Here is a 13,427-nt window from a genome sequence, read left to right as displayed (position 1 = left end):
ATTCTCGGGCTAGGGACTGGTCAGGCATGGGGAAGAGAGGCCTTGCCCCGGCTCAGGGCGATGTCGCTGAAGGTGGCCCTGCCGTGGGGCTGGCCTTCTGACCCCTGGCACTGTGTGCACCCCCTCTCTCCCCGACACCTGCCATAGGCCTGAACGGAGTGCCAGCAAGCCTAGGGTGCCCGGGAGATCTAAGGAGGGCCCTGGACCCCAAGACACAAGGTCCCGGCCAGCACATCACGGCCACTCTGAGCATCTGCTCTGACGAGAGCCCATTAGCTGGCCAGGGGCATGCGGATGGGGGGAGCTGGGGCCAGCGGGGTCCAGCCGGAGTGACTGCCTCCGTGGAGGTTTGCACCAGGCACACAGCCCGGGGCTGCACCTCGCATCCCCGCGGGACGCCCACGGCCCATTCCTGCTTTCCCGTCCTGTCCTGCCCGCTGCCTGGCTCTCGGTGGCTCCCCAAACACCCTGGCTTAGGAGTGCTTGAGGTGAACACACAGCACCTCGGCGCACTGTGTGTGAGCCCCTGGCTGCTTCCAGGTGGCCCTTCGACACCTGCTCTGTCACTCGGCTCATGGGTCCCTCGCAGGTGCCTTCTCACCCGAAATCCACCGACCCCGCCTCCCACACACACGCGTGGTCAGTGACTGCGGTACTTCCTGGCTGCGTGGGACAGGGGACCTCTGACAGACGGCCGCCGTGTCAGTGCTAGAGATGCTGGCTGCAAGGGCGCCTACGACAGCACACGTGCGGCCGGGAGCCGGCGTCGACGCTCTCCACGGTGACTGCAGGACGAAGCAGCTTAGATCACGGAGCTGATGTGGCCCTGAGAAAGGGAGCCGCCATGGGTCCTTGGGTCCAGAACCGTCCTCTCTGAGCTGTGATGGCCTCAGAGTGCTGGCCTCCCTGGTCAACTTTGGCTTCGGGAAAGCAGGCGACAAGGGAACCCTGGAGAGGAGGTCTCCTTGCTAGTGAACATCCAGCCTTGGGCGGGGTGGGTGGTGGCCTCACAGCTCGGCAGCCCCCCTGGGGGTGGTGCCCGGAGGACGGGGACACAGGGCCCCTGACCAGCAGTGCTGCTCGGGCGCGGGCGGTGCGAGTGTGCTTAGTTTCTTACAACGCTAACCCCATTAGGCCCTATTGGAAGGTGGTTACTGAAATGAAGTGTTGAGAATTATCTAGCCACATTGGGACATGTCGATGCCCGATTGAGATTATTTAAATCTTTAAGGGAAATTTCGGTCCTTAATTACACTGAACTCTGTGTTCACGTCCAGCACATAATTCTTAACTTTGTTTCTTCCCTGCACACACGGAAGCACGACTGCAAAGACGACAACATAGATAAAATTCAAAATAGAAAAATTAATGCTAAAAAAAAGAGAAAATTTATATGCTTTTTTTTTGAGGGGGTCCTTATTTTTAGAAGAATAGAAAAGATCAATTTCAGCAAAATGGTATGTAGCTCAATGGCCTTTGGGGTTTGGGGGACTCATTCCTCCAAGCCCCAGGATGGCCAAGGTAAGAGCCTGCTGAGGACAGGCATCCACAGCAGGGTGGTTTGGCCCAGGCCAGGGACAGCCACAGAAGGCCTCTCGGAGGAGGTGGCATTCCTGCAGCAGCCTGAAGGATAGATTCCATTGACAGAAATCCACTTCGGTAAAGGAATGCTTAGGTAGAGCTTCTTCACATCTGCCTCTTGCTGAAGCCAGAGGAAATTCCCTTTACCTCTTCCAACACTTGGAGCTGCCCGCAGCCCGTGTCTCAGGCCTTGGTCACTGTTGAGTGTTTTTGCAGGTGGCTGCATTTTCTGAGTTAAAACGAGACACTCATATTTCAAAACACATACAGTTAGCAAGGAAAAGGAAAGGATTCTATACCCTAAAGCCAAACGCATGATGAGCTCCTGGACTTCAGAGGCAAGATCTGAGCCGGGCAGCCTGTTCCAGAGCCAGGATCATCCCTGTGATGGGCCCGGAGCATGCCGGGCTCACCTGGGGCACTGCATCCCAGTTTCCAGGGGGCTCTGCTCCAACAGCATCTAATTAGGATGGCGTTTATGTGTTTGGTTCTGCTGAGAGACCCAGTCGTCCGAATGTCGTGCTCGCACAGGACGTGGAGAGGTGACCCAGGAAAGGCAGTGGGTGCCTGGGAGGAACAGCCCAGATGCAGTCTGAGAATGTGAGCATCTGCCAACTGATCTCTCTGCACCTGTCTGCGCGAACTCCACCAGCAGCACCTTGCGACGTGTGCTTGGGAGAAGGCGGGCAGCTGGTGCTCTGGGGGGTCACAGCCAAGGCGAATCTCCCTCTACTTGCGTGAGATCCTGGGATAAAACACATAGACAGTTTTTGCCCTCAACAACTTCAGAGTAGGGTGGGGTGGGGGACAGTCGGCTGACCAGATCGGTACAATTGTCACAACCCGGGACCACAGAATGGGTCAGCTTGAGCTTACTTCACAAATACACATGGAACCATGACCTGGGCTGGGAGAGGTGGCCCTGGGATGCTTTCTCCATCCTCCTTGTTGGATTCCCCCCTGCCCTGGCCCTCCCTCTACAGGCTCCCCTCCTCTTCCTCCCTGTGCAAAGCAGATGCTCCTGGAAAAAGCCAGGGAGAATCACATGCTTCCTACCATCTCTCCAGATGCTGGCAGCGTGCCGACGAAACCTGCCCGAGTGTGTGGCTAGGTGCACAGCTTCGGACTGCACTGTTCATCTTCACAATATCCATCCTTCATCCATCATCTTTACAGCTGTGCCAAGTGCAAAGGCAAGCCCTAAACCACCACCAGCATGGGCTTGAAGACAGCACGAGCACGTACACCCTTAGGGGCCCTCTGACAGTGTGTCACTTGGTATTTAGAAACATATACCTCAGAGTTGTTTTTGAATGTGTTTATACATGTCCATTGTCACCAATCTGGAGACCAATGATAAAAAAAAAACCCATCGTTTTCTCAACATCAGAAATGCTGATAATCCAGAGGATGGAAGACAAATGAACATCCTCCTTAGAACAAGTAAGCTTAGGGAACAGCTGAGTCCATATGGCTCAGTTGGGTAATCACGATGGAAACCTTCACCTAGAATTGTCAGGCATGCTATTGTCTCCTTTGACTCAAACTTTCCTGCCTTTAACACCAAATGCCATATCATGGCAGATGCTCATGTTGGAGGAAAGAGTAGGCTTCTCAGGATCAGAAAGTCTTTGCGTGAGTCCTGGCAGGAATGTGTGTTCTAGCTCCCAGGTTGCAGGGAAAGTCCACGAGACATTGCAGGGAAGAGGCTCCGTGCAGTGCCCAGCACACAGACATGCTCCATAAATATTTGGGACGGCAGTGACTCGCAGGGATTGACCAGAATAACGGGGGTATGGTGTCCTGGCCGCCCACCTTCCCCACTCATCATCAGCTTCCTGAGAGCCTGGAACCTGTTTGATGCTGTCGATACAAAGGAAAATAGGATGTATTTGCTGCCCCTGTTATACTCACCTTCTAGTGAGGTCCTCTCATGGAAAAATCACAATGCAAGCAGCATGTGGCATTGCAGAGATGTGACTATCACTTCCTTCTAGAGGAAACTCTTAATGTCTGGATACACCTCTGCCTTGTGCAACCCCTCCACTGCTCACCTGTCATCTAAGTATCAAGATTCCGGGGTGCGGAGCCCTTCTCTCGCCCATGTGCTGGCAGCATGTGAGCTGGGAAGCACCCTCTACGGAGGAGCAGCCGCGTTGCACTGTATTTGAAGCTATAAAGGCTTTAATTCTGTTTCCCTCTGAAGGTAGCAGGACTGGGGAGTCTCTCCCGGGTTGGCCTGCCGGCCCTCCACACCTTCCGAGCTGCCCAGGGCTGGGTGGGTGGGCAGCAGCAGAGCCAGGAGCCCTAGCACCACCTTGTTTCCCTGCTCAGAACCCGCAGGAGGTCAGCAGCCAACCTGTCCAAGGGCTGTCCTAAATCAGCAGGCTGCAAAGAGGTGTGTGCCGGGATTTGCTCCAGGAGCTGGAGGTGTGAATGCAGGGGGATTGGAGGCGTGACAGGTCAAGTGGAAGTGCGGGCAGAGACCAGTTCCTGCTCTTTGCCTTTTGCAGGGAAGGAACACTCCGTTCCGTGTGGGAGTTGAACTCAGAGCGTCCCCAGCCTGCCTCTCATCCCACCTCCACTTGGGGTGGGGCTTCACCTGGCCTCAAGGTTGCTGGTGGCCTCCTGATCTGACCACACTGATTCTGGCCCGTGTAGACAGCATCCCGGAATGCTCACGGCTAGCTTCCAGGGAAAGGAGATTTTCCCTCCCTCTGGAGAGAGTGAGCGTGGACAGCTCATTGGCAGAAGGTGGGCGTTTGGTTGACCCAGGGGGCTGGCTGCCGCCGTGAGCGCCATTCCTGCATGCTGTGGCGCTTCGGCATCGGCCAGCGAGCCCCCAGCCCGGGGACCGGTGCACTCGGGCCACCCAGGGAGACTGATGAAGGTCATGCGGTGTTTTAGGAAGGAGTTCCCGTGGCCTCCTCCAGTCTTGGCGCTTCACCTCCCAACTCCATCCGCGGAAGCATCACCCCACATGCAGCCAGAAGCAGGCAAGCAGCGTTTTGCAGCAGGCAAGCCTTGTCATTTTCAAACAGAGCCCGATGTATTATGATACACTCGGAACTGAATGCCGTAATACTTTATTTCAACATTATATGACATCATTAAAGACACTTTATGTTGTTTTTGTCTGTGGTTGGGAATTATGTCTGCTTAATCAGTCTCATTATGCATTCGACTTCCCTGACGCATCAAAGGCTGATAAGGGTTGTTGTTGTTGTTTCTGTTTTGTTTTGTTTTGTTTTAAACTTTGCTCGCTTAAAATGATTTCCCTCCAGATCAAGATGCAGAGCACAAAATATTAATCAGTTTAAATAAATATCAAGACTACCCAAATAATATGAATAATTGGCACGGAATAATGCCTACTGCCCAGTTCCCAACAGCTGGTCACGCTGGCACGTGGCACCCTCTCAACAGTCTTTCGGATAATGACTTTGGCATCTGCCGACAAGCGCTTGCTACTGCCCACAGAATTTATAACTCACAAGTGGGAAACAGAGGCTCTGACAGAACTTTTTTATGCAAGGTCTTTGAAATTTATTAATGTAATGCAAACACAAGCCTTCCAACCCATTAAATTGTTGATGTTATGCGAATCCACTCTGGAATGGCAGATCCTCATTAACATTATTTGCATGTTAATCTGCATCTTTTTAATTAGTGATATTATTTATGCACATAATTTTCGCCTACTGGTGCCAAGGCTGAAGCGCATTAATTAATCTACTGAGATGCCAAACTGTTTATTTTCTCCCGTACTTTTATTTGTTTACATGGTGTTTTGGATTCAGGGAAAATAAAAAAGAGCCTGAAGAATAAAAGCAGAAAGACAAGATTAAGTAAAAGCTCTTTTTGTTTTCATAATTTAAATTGTAATATTAGCCAAATGTTGTGTTTCTTCCCTTAGAGATCAGTTATTCGGTTACATTACCTTGATGTATTATTAAAATTTATAATGGACTCCAGAGGCTTCTGTTAGTTCTCTCCTTCATTTACAGAATATACTCAATGTTATTTTAATCTTCCGACAACGCTCCCATGCATAGGCAATGATGAGCCATCCCTAGCGAATCGCCAGTGCGGCTCCACTTTGCACAACTGATAAACATTTAAATAAGCCTTTTCAGAAAAGAATAGCACGTAAAATTATTAACCCGTTGATGGAGTCTGCTGCTGCTGAGTAATTCTGCTCCCCTCAAAATAGGTCAATTGCAAAGTGCGTTTGATTTGGCGACATTCACTCATTCCCATTCCTGAAACCGTGATTACCAGGCATTCTCCAGAACTGGGTGTCCACTGGTGTGCATGCATGCGGCACGAAGTTCTTAAAGTGCATGATTAAAATGTTCTGCACTATCTATGCTAAGTACACACTCGTTTGGAGCCAGGAGAAGAAAGGGAGATTGCACGCCAATGGGCCTTGTAATAAATGATAACATAATTCAAAAGCAGTTCCCATTCCAGGGGAATGAAAGTAAAAAATTGCATTCCACTAACCACGGTCACACGTATTTATTATTTATACCACATCAGAGAGAATATCCACGAGCGGCGCGTTAAGATACTCAAGGAAGTGCTGGTCTTCTGAGTAGCGGTGACTAATGATGTGTTTCCAGCCCCAGTCTCCCTGGGCTGCAGGGTGACGCCTCTGCCTCCCCACGGCACGTCCGCCTTCACCAGAGCTGCCCCCCGGATGGTCTCCAGCTGAACGAGACCTCCTGTCCCGCAAGTGACGAGCTCCATCAGGCCTGCCTCGAGTAAATCACGACAACGGTCCCATGTTTTAATAAGATGGCTGGAATCTATTGGGCGTGACAGCTCGGGAGAGGGAAGTGGGGCCAAGTTCCCTCTCTGGCTTATGCTATTTGAATAGCACATAACATTAGGTTGTAGTTCATTTGTCAGATGACTTCGAGTCACGTGGCGCCTCCTGGTTCACCGAAGGGTCGAGAAGAGGAATAGGCCCCGGGGCGCATGGAAATTCAGGGACAAGGCAGGGAGGGTGCGGGTTCTAGGTACAAACCGGGTGTCTTGGCCCGCGTTTTCCAAGCGGACTGGGGTCTCACTAAGGTGAGACCCCAAAGCCAGTGGCAGAGCTGGAATGCAGTTTGTTCGTTAGCTGGGTATTTTTGTTTGTTTGTTTGTTTGGGGGACAGGGTGTGGAAAATAAATGCTGTTGGTGAAAGTTTAAATACAAAGCGTGTAAGGTAAAAGTAAAAGAGCTTTTCCCTAAGCCCTGACTAGAGGCCTTGTCTGTTTTTCCAGAGTATTCTATGAGTATATGAACATCTATGAATAGAAAACAGGATTATATTAGAAAAGCAGAACAGAGTTTCTGTTCACGAAACACTGCATTCTGGGCATCTGTCACAATGCGTGCTGCCTCATGGAAACCTGGATGGTGAGGTGCTTTCGGCCTCAGGGCCACCTGGCTGCATCCATACCAAATGGAGGAGGCATCGTGGGAGTGTGCTCTTACCCAGATGGACTTTGGGGTGGATGGACTACGTTCACCAATGTTTAAACTCTTTCTACTTCCCAGGAAATGGCATGAGAACATCATCCAGGAACGACCAATCAATCAATAGTAGAAGACACGTTTTCTCGTAATTCTACAACTTGCTTTTAGTCATTTGTGTTTATGCCTGTGACAACCTTGTCAAAAAGTGCCAGTGATGTACAACAATGTTGTGTGATCTACACAACTGGAAAGGAACACTGGGCTTCGAGCTTGATGAGGCCAGCGCGTATTGAGGTGATTTTACCGTGACCTTGATGGGGGAGTCCTGGCTTTATGCAGAACAAGGTCCCCACGCTTGATCCTGTAATCTGCGGCTCGCCATGAGGTCACCAAGCCAAGCTGGCATAAGGGTCAGGTAACTTTCTTTAGAGTTAGATACAATTTGGAATGATGTGCAGATGTGAAGCTGGACGTCCAGAAGCATGAAACTGGGTCTGCTATCTCCCTGGAGAATGAGAAGCTTCTGGATTGTCTTAGGGGCGCTCTTTCCAACTCTGAAACTAGAGGCTATGAAGTATAGTGTGGCGTCCCTTCCTGTTGAGGATTACTGCCTTTTATCTTCACTCCTCCTTTGTCATGGGGACAGTGGGGGCTTGCTTCCCACTATTTGTTAGGGGGACATGTTACTTTCTCTGTGTAAGAGCTGGCCTTGTTTTTTGCTAAGATGACCATACTAGTGGGCAACCATATTTCATGGGGTAACCCGCTGTCTTCCAGGAGGAACCTGGGTGTATAATTTTTAATCAATTGTATATGTAAATTAAGTATGTAATTGTATATTAGTGTAAATAGATCCTATGTATATTATGTACAGTATGCTATGTATAATAATATACATGATGTGTATTATATATTAATGGTAATGTATTAAATATTTACATATATGTAAATGAGGCATATCACTGACATATTACTCCAGGCATTCTTGTTGCACTGGCACATTTTTGGTGACAATCAGAAAACCACTTACCCTAATTGTTCATCTGTTACATTAACCCAGTAAGAGACTGAACCTCTCAAATTCCGTCCAAAAATGATCTCTCCCTGCTCACACATGCATTGTTTGTCTGGACAGCACCCATCAGCACCCAAGCCAACGTTCTCCCTTGAGACCCCTGCCCCACAGTGCTCCTCCGAATAACCGCATGACCCAGAAGGGCCATGCACAGGTGTCCAGGACCCTGGTTCCTGGCTTGGCTCCCTCAAACTCAGCTTCATCACTCAGGGGCATCTGCACTGAGAAGCTTCCACCCCAACCCATACTGAGCAAGGCAGCTCCTTGCGTGGGTCAGGGAGCCTCCCCAGGCCCTTCTTAGCTCAGGGCAACCGTCTGCTTGGGCTGCCATCCCTGTAGTCCACATAGGGCTCATTCTCCACTCAGACACTGGGGGCTTACCTGGAGAAATTCTACTCACCTGGCCGAGGTTGGGACCTTGGCAATGATGTTATTTAAAACTCCCCCTGTGGGTGGAGACCTGCTGTCTTCCAGAACTCTGCTTTGCTCTGAGAACTCCATGCAGCATTGGGAGCCTGTGGCCACTACTGTACTGCCCATACCTTGTACCTTGGGCCGCTTTTCAGAGGCACCCTCCCATGAGAGGGGGATGAGCCCCTGCCTCCCTGGTCTCCCCAGCCAGTGGGGAGGGACTCAAGGCTGTTGCTAGCTGGGACATCTGTGAGTGCCCCCCACTCATCAGCCAGCCCAGCAGGCAAGAGGCACCCCAATAGGATTGTTACAAAATGCCCTGAGAGTCATGTGATCTTTGCCAGCGGTAAGGCTGCTTTCCAGACTGTTAGCAGATGAACCTTATACCTCCCTCTCCTGCATTTTCCAACCTGGCTTGAATGTTCTCCACAAAATCAGTGGTGAATCTGATGAGCACATGGAAATGCATTTGGTGGATTGATTTTTCCAAAGAAAGCATCGTATTGACAAGACATTATACTCTGCACTCACCCACACTGACCCATGGCAGTCCCCTGAGTGGGTCTGGAGGGTCCTTTACTATCTTGCTCATGCTGACCCTCTGTGTTAACCTTCTGCCCAGCTGCTTTCATGCTTTCAAAGCAAATGAATGAAGGCTCAGGCCCAAATGGAATTAAGAATTTTCATAAAATATTCTGCTCCAACATTTAAAATAATGTATGTAAAACTTACATACATATATAGTAGAGCATATAATCTATGATGCTTATGTATATTTCATAAATATTATTGAAAAAAAAAAAAGAAAGACAATTGCCATCCTATGTGAAGGGGAAGCCTCATCATCTTGCCCGAGGTCCAGGGTGATCTGACCCTCTCCTCATCTGTGTGTGCACATCGGCTTTGCTCCAGTGTTTGCAACAACCTGTATCATGCTCTGTGCATATGCTCTGCAGCTGGGCCGAGTGCAGCACGGTCACATCCTTCAGACAGAGATGCTCCCCCTTCGTGTTGCTCCAGAGGCCTCAGAGTCTGGTTGTGTGAAGGAGGGCTCAGAGCTCCCACGATCCTCAGAACTCCGAGATCAGAAGGGCAGTGGCCTTCCCTTGGCCCAGTGACCATGGCTGCTCCAGCCATAGGTCAGGTGCACTGGGGTTTCCTGCAGTCGGGGCTGAGTCACGAAGGCATGTTTTTGAGGTATACCACTTAGTGGGTGTGTGTCAGCTGAGCTGTGGTCAAGACATCACGGCTGTCTCTCAGAGAAAGATTACAGCCTCGTTCCATCACTGTGTGGCATCTGAACTGTGTCTCCACACTGGTCGTGGAGAAGCCCTGCAGAAAACAGATAAGAAGAAGAAATGGATAGGAAGATGGTGGTAATGTTTAGGTGACCAAAGTATTTCCCATTCTGTAAAAATGTTTTGTTTCTTATAACTTTAATTATTTCTTTGCTCGTTTACCCATTCATTAGTCTTGCAGGTTTTACTATGTTCCAGGCATTTGTTGGTGATCGAAATCGGGATGAACAAGGCAAAGATTTCTGCTTTCCAGCAGTTGTCTAGATAATAGTGTTTTGAAAGAGGAAGTATTTCAAAAGTTTGTGTCTGCAGCCTTTCTGGCAAAGGGCACTAGCTGAATGAGGTACATCGAGGAAAGGTGTCCAGGGCACTCTTGAATTCATGGGGAAAGAGTCCAGCTTGCCACACAGCCTTTACCTGCAGCTCCGGGTTCTCCAGGCATCTATTCCATCCTGTTTGAAAGCCCATCTTCCCTTAAACATCCTTCCATTTGGGCTGCAGACAGTCTGCTCAGTGCTGTATCCTGCTCGAATTCCCCGTCCGATGGGCACATTCAGGTGAGAGTGACATTTGTACTTGGTGTTTTGGTTTACAGCCTCTTTAATTATACCCAGTCCCTAGAGCACTTACACGATGCTCTTAAATATAGCTGACCCTTTCTATTTAATTTCATTTGCCTGTTAGTGTTTGGAGACTCTCCAGCAAAGCACTCAGTAAATTCAATAAAGTTCATACCACAATTAATACAGAGCCCAATGACAATGGAGGCCGGTGCCTTATAAGAAGCATCATAATTTGATGAGAAGCACAAATATTTCAGTGGATTAAGGAACAGAAATTGGAGTGAATGGATGAAATAAAATATTAAGTTTTGTATAATTAGTAAGCTTAAAACGTGGAGTAGTTTACCACCAGATCCAATCAGAACATCTTTCTGGAGCTTTACACGATTGCATTTGCTGTGAAGCTATGGATTTTGTTGGGATAAATTACTGATTTCCCCAGATTCCATCACACAAATTGACATAATGCAGAGTTCGACTTCAGATTTTGGTTCTTTCTTCCATTTTCGTGCTGGCTATAAATTTGGAACTGGTGGAATGAAGTGCATCTGTGTCTTGACACTTCATGTTACTTCCATTTATGATCCTAGAATGAGATATTTCTTTAAAAAATCATCTTTATTAGGTATACACTGTGTGGTTTGAAGGGCCTCTGATTCAAGATAATCAAGGTTTACTGAGTTGAAGGAAAGCCGAAAAATAATGTTAATGTAATACAGTGCTAGCCACAATTCCAGGAAAAAGCGATCACTCCTTATTCACCACACATTTGCCTCTCCGTGTGGCACGCATGTACAACTGCACGCCTCTCAGCAAGGATCATCCATCTCCAAGAAGCTCTGAACAGAAAGTAAGGATTGAGCTTCAGAACAGAAAATAAACTACACAATCAGCTTGCGTCCAGGATGCTGCTAATATTATTTCATTAATAATGCATTTTTGGTTGTCAGGAACAATCAGCATTGCAGTTCTTTCCTACATACTGTTTATTATAAATCACTTTGCAACGATACATTATTTTGCAGAGAATGAAAAGCAAAACCATTCCGTGTCAGCTGGAATTAACAGTCAGGAAACTATAGTCTTTCAGGAAGGGAAATAGGTAAATTAGCATATGGAAATCCGCTCAAAACAGCAGCCTGTATTTGTTGACAGAGGAAAATGAACAATGTGTATTCAAGCACAGAGATTAAAGTTACTTGAAACATTTCCTAATTGTTCCTGTTGGTTAATAAGAAAGTCCTGTTTGAGTAGTGTCAAGTTGTTGTTGGGTTTTTTTGTTTGTTTCGTTTTGTTTTGCTTTTTGTTTTAATCTCAGTTGGGGCTTGTATCACATATGAACTAGATATTTCATGAGGAATCCTCACAAGAACTCAAAATTGTTTAAATCAGAACATAATATTATAACAAGATGTTGATCCTGTTCTCAGACTTTTTAAAATCCTATTGTCTACCAGTTACAGTAAGATTTCGATTTACATGTGATGTTTATTTATGTCAAGGGGAAGGAGAACCTCATGAGAAGGAGAGAAGGAGCCCGACCCATGGCTAGCCCACGTGAGCTGAGTGGGGTGGGGTGGACTCTGGGTCCGCCTTCCCCATCACCGAGGCCAGGGCAGGTGAGATGACCCCCCTCCTGGTGGTCAACGGGGTGAAAATGTGCCCACTTCTGAGTCCCTCTACTTCTCATAAAATGGAAATCTCCCCAATTTGGACCCATATTTCTGCCCTTGCCACCTGCTGAAGCAGACAGGCCTGTTTGGAGTCCAGTTTGTTCAGCTCATTTCATCTTTGCCTCAAGGAAAGTGTAGAGTAACTTGCTAGAACTTGTCTGAAGGAATAGTTGAGTGAAGTCGCAGCGGAGATGTGTGATCAGAGTGGCAGGAGCAGTGACTGTAGGCTATGATCGCAGCAGAGCTGGTGGTTAGTGGGGGTCTCCAAGGAGTCATGGAGCCCAGCCCTCCCACTAGGCTATGGCCTGCTTTTGTGGGAGTAATAAAATAATCAACACTACTCTTGACTTGTTGGGGGCAGTAACACATAACGCCTTCAACCTTACAGTTGAGAATATGTGGGTCATCACTTCAAGATAATTCATTTTTTAAAAATTTACACAATCTGGAGAGGGTGGGTGTCCTATTTAGCTCAAATATTGCAATAGACCACCTTCCTTTGCCCTCCTTTGTTGGTAGGTAATAACATTACCCTTTATCACCATTTAGCTCACACTGACCTCCTCACTAGGGAGGGAGGAACAGGCGTGAACATCCCAGACGCCAGCCTGCCACATCTTATCCACTGTCCAAAAGAAGAAGTGAGCTGGGAGGAACGCGACCCGCCTTCTCCCTCATGAGACTGTGCAGGCTGAACTCGCCCAAGAGCAAAAGGCTCAGGTCTCGGCCCAGCCTCCCCATGTCACCCCAGTCATACCACCACCAACCTCCAGGCCGTGGGAATGTGGGGTCACCATGAGACAGCTCCCTCCCAGGACTCCTGGCAGCTGAGGGCCAGGGCTTGAGGGGAGCCGCAGCCTTGGGCCTCTGTGCAGGAAGCTCCAGGGCCTTTCTCTGGGGATGAGTACAGGGAACATGTCAGACCTTGTGGAATTTCTGGAAGGGAGACACGGGCACGCTGCCACCAGGGGACGTGACAGCACGGAGCGTCAAGAGAGCAGGAGACAAACGCCTCTTGGCAGCCCTGACCCTGTTCCCTATGCTTCCTTTGCTCACAGTTAGGCTTACCCCAGCTCCCAGAAACTTCTAGAAGAGGCTTCTCCTGCTGACCCTGCTGCAGGGTGCCTGATGTCCTGTGGGTGCCGGGCCTTGAAACTCCAGCCTCATCCTCCTGCCTCAGGGCCTCTGCCTCCCTCCACCCTGGAGCCACTATTCCTGGGAGGAATCCACTTCTCTTACACTACAAGTGTCTGCTGGTTTGTAAGCGGCACACCGTACAGCCAGCTGGTGGGGACGAGGACAGAAGCATGGCTCCTGGAGTCTCAGACCTGCTGTCTTCCACAGAGGCACTGGCAC

At 48.9% G+C, this 13,427-nt stretch overlaps 1 long non-coding RNA gene across 1 annotated transcript; it reads left to right on the top strand.

Annotated features, from left to right (window-relative positions):
• The first annotated feature begins 4,121 nt into the window (after nucleotides 1-4,121).
• On the top strand, nucleotides 4,122-8,001 carry LOC144302375 (uncharacterized). The gene is made up of 2 exons (XR_013369229.1): nucleotides 4,122-4,335; nucleotides 4,489-8,001. It is a non-coding gene; the product is annotated as an uncharacterized LOC144302375 (long non-coding RNA).
• The last annotated feature ends 5,426 nt before the right edge of the window (nucleotides 8,002-13,427 follow it).

Source organism: Canis aureus, chromosome 31, assembly GCF_053574225.1.
Source record: "Canis aureus isolate CA01 chromosome 31, VMU_Caureus_v.1.0, whole genome shotgun sequence".
Classification (NCBI taxonomy): domain Eukaryota; kingdom Metazoa; phylum Chordata; class Mammalia; order Carnivora; family Canidae; genus Canis; species Canis aureus.
This window is presented reverse-complemented; position numbering and strand designations above follow the sequence as displayed.